The following is a 3,194-nucleotide window of genomic DNA, read 5'->3' as shown; positions in this document are numbered from 1 at the left end:
ATCTTTCAACAAAGCCATATTTTCTTAATGCTCTGCTTTTGGGGTGGACTGCCTTCCATCTGTGTTTGGCTTTTTTATTATAAGATATTACTTAAAAGCTTTGAGAAATACTTTTTTAACACTCTAACTCCATTCAGCAAATGGACTACATCCAAAATACACAGTTCACAGTATGATCAAATGTTTCTCTCTCACCTAACAGGAACACCAAACACCCAGCCTGGATGGCAAGGGCTCTCTCTGTCCTATACCTTAATGACTCCTCTCCTCAGCAAATTCCCAAAGTTGGTATCCATTACTTCCAGCATTCTACTTCTGGTAACAAACTCCATATTAGTTAGGAGACCTCCCACTGCTGTTACAAACATGTTCAACAGAAAATTAACCAAAGGGATTGTCACACACACACACACACACACACAGTCAAAAGCTTTCAGCGTGGGCTAAATCAATGACTTTAAAAATATTACTGCTTTGAATGAGCTTTTAAAAACAACCTGGGGTGGGAACAGGTCTTACACAAACTAGCTATTTTATAAGCAATCGATATTGTCAGCATAGTAAGTCAGTCTGCATATAGTTATTGAATATCTGTGATATCCCAAACTCCAGCCATTAGGAAGAGAGCAGTGAATAAGACATAACCCTGTTTTACCTTCAAGAGCTTACATTCTAGAATGCAAGTAATTGTTACTTACTAAAGATTGATTGCCTTCATAAAAAAAAGAAAATGTAAATACTATGTAACAATTTCTAAACGTTTCCTTAGAGAACATTCAAACTATCAAAATAATGATAAATCTCTTTTCTTATACACTGAAGGTCCTCAAATCATGCTATATTTTAGTGTCAATGTATATGAATCTTGACTTTTTATGTAGCCTTTCTCCTCCACCCCTTTGGAAATTTTAGCTGTCTCTTTTCCTTGTTAACAGAAAAGACATATGCCTTCACCTGATTATTTAAAACATCTGTGTTTTGTGTAACAGGCTTTATTTTCCTTCTTGAAGATGTTACTGACCTTTGAAGGTCGGAGACCTAGGCCAAGTTCCTTCTGCCAGTGCCAATAGAATGCTCATGTTCATGCCAATAGGATGAAACAGAGCTCACCAAAGCGGAGCAGAAAGAAACTTTATTCTTTAAACAAGAACTGGAGGGGGTGAGCTCCTGCTCTAACCGCACCTTCTCTCCAACTGGAAAGGAGAGCTCCATATTTATAGGCTGTGGAGTGGAGTGATTAAATTACCTGTTTTCGGTAAGATAGTTACTGTTGCACTTGGCCTTCTGCCCAGGGTTCCTTTCGCACACGGTGCCCCATTGCCATCTTGGTCTTTGCATTTGTCCCTCTTCATTTTGTAGTGGGGAATCCTTTTCAATTCCTATAAGCAAGCACAGCTCATGACATAGTTGAGGTATTGAGAAACATTAGGCAGCGACAGGCATTCAGCATAGGGCCTCTGTCTTCTTTTTTTTTTTTAATAAATTTTTCCAAGTGCCAAGCCTTATTGGTCCTCAGCCCTGTTCCCCTCCTGATGACCCAGGGACAAGGCTGGCTGAGACTCTCGTCCTGGGCCTCCCTTGACCTTCCCAGCACATGCTGGAGCTCAGCCCGGGCCTTACATAAGCCCTTGGCCTCCTGCATGTGGAAGGTGTAGACTGTACCTGCCCCCAGCAGCAGTCCTACACTGGGGGTCCACAGCAGTATGGCAACTTCCCTGACCCTGCCTCCAGCTGCCAGGCTACACAGCACTGCCAAGAGAAGCAGCCCCGACAAATCACGTAGCCAGCACAGGTGGCCCACCGACGAGCTTGAGCCACAGCCTGATCCAGCTCTGTCAAAGCCTCCCTTAGCACAGTGACCAATGGTGAATTCTCTGCTGCTCCATGGGTAGAGCTCCGGTCGTGCTGCGGTGGGCTGTGTCTCACACACAGAGTAGCCATCAGGGCCTCATGATCAGAGAGTGGGGAGCCACTGTGAGGGTCAAGGCCTGTGGTAGTTTTGAGAGTCTTACAGGAGATGTAGAACCCAGAAACTGCCTTGTAAAGCACATAGTCGATGCAGATGCCACAGGGAAATGGCTGCAGTTCCTTCTGGTTGACATAGCAGTTGTCGGGTACCATGGTACAACCTTCTTCAGAGCCTTTGAAGTCCCGGGTCTCAAGGTAGGCATCACGCAGCCCTGTCCACTCCTTCAGGAGGTGGCAGCCCAGGTCCTTTGGGTGCAAGTTGAGGTCCCCGCACAATAGAACCACGTCAGCCTTCTTGGATGTATGGTGGATGAAATGAGCCAGTTCCCAAGCTTGGACCACACGATGCGCTAGGTAGATGTCCTTCTGTCGATTGTACTCTGCGTGGAGATGGGTCACGTAGGCATTGAGGACCAGTCCACTTAGATGGAGCACCAGCAGCCCAACAGCCTTCCCGCAGAACCAGTCACCATGATGGGTCATGTAAGGGTAGCCATTGAGAGTGTAGACATGCTGGGTGAATTCCTGGATCGGGTGTTTGGAGAAGACACAGAGGCCACTGCCAATGATGCCACTCCTGAAGTAGTGTGCAGATGGGTAGGTGGGCAACAGCTTCTGCCTCAGGTACTGGAAGTCCTGCTCACTCCACACTTCTGCAGCAGAGCCAGGTCGAAGCTCTCCAAGTTCAGAAAGTCCCCCAGGCGCTTCATGCGGTCCGCTCCGTGCTTGCTCAGGTAGGGGATGGCCCAGCAGTTGAGGTTAATAACCCTCAGTCTCACGGAGAAGTTGGGCTTCATGGCGGGACGCGCGGAGCGAGGCCCGCGGGCGGGGGGATGCGGACGGGGGACTAGGCGGGCTGAGGCACGAGGGGCGCAGGGCTCCAGGTTCCTCTCCCCCGAAGCTGTCCTGGGCCTCAGCGGCCCCGCGCCCTCACCCGGCTCCCCAGCAACAGGCAAACCAGCCGGGCCGCCGCCGCCGCCCTGTCTTCTTGTTTTAACTTGTACTCAAGTATTTCTGTAGCTGCTGCGCAATTTCTTCCTGGAATTTCTTTCAATTCATTTCTGGCTAACTATACTGTTTCTATGAACCTGCAGTGCTCCTTATTCTTTTATTCTCTTTTCTGTTTCATTTGACTATATCTTCAAGTATTTTTTTCATAAAAGATATGGGCAGACTACTTGAAAGCCCTTAATTATAGGAAAATATCTTATTTTGAACTCTAAAAA

The 3,194-nt window shown here is 47.3% G+C and overlaps 1 pseudogene; it reads right to left on the bottom strand.

The window, feature by feature from the left end:
* Positions 1–1,502: 1,502 nt before the first annotated feature.
* LOC139005050 (sphingomyelin phosphodiesterase 2 pseudogene) lies at positions 1,503–2,765 on the bottom strand (annotated as a pseudogene).
* Positions 2,766–3,194: the final 429 nt, after the last annotated feature.

The sequence above is a fragment of the Myotis yumanensis genome, unplaced genomic scaffold, assembly GCF_028538775.1.
Source record: "Myotis yumanensis isolate MYYU_CA2020_CCGP unplaced genomic scaffold, mMyoYum1.0.hap1 SCAF_3, whole genome shotgun sequence".
Lineage (NCBI taxonomy): Eukaryota > Metazoa > Chordata > Mammalia > Chiroptera > Vespertilionidae > Myotis > Myotis yumanensis.
This window is presented reverse-complemented; position numbering and strand designations above follow the sequence as displayed.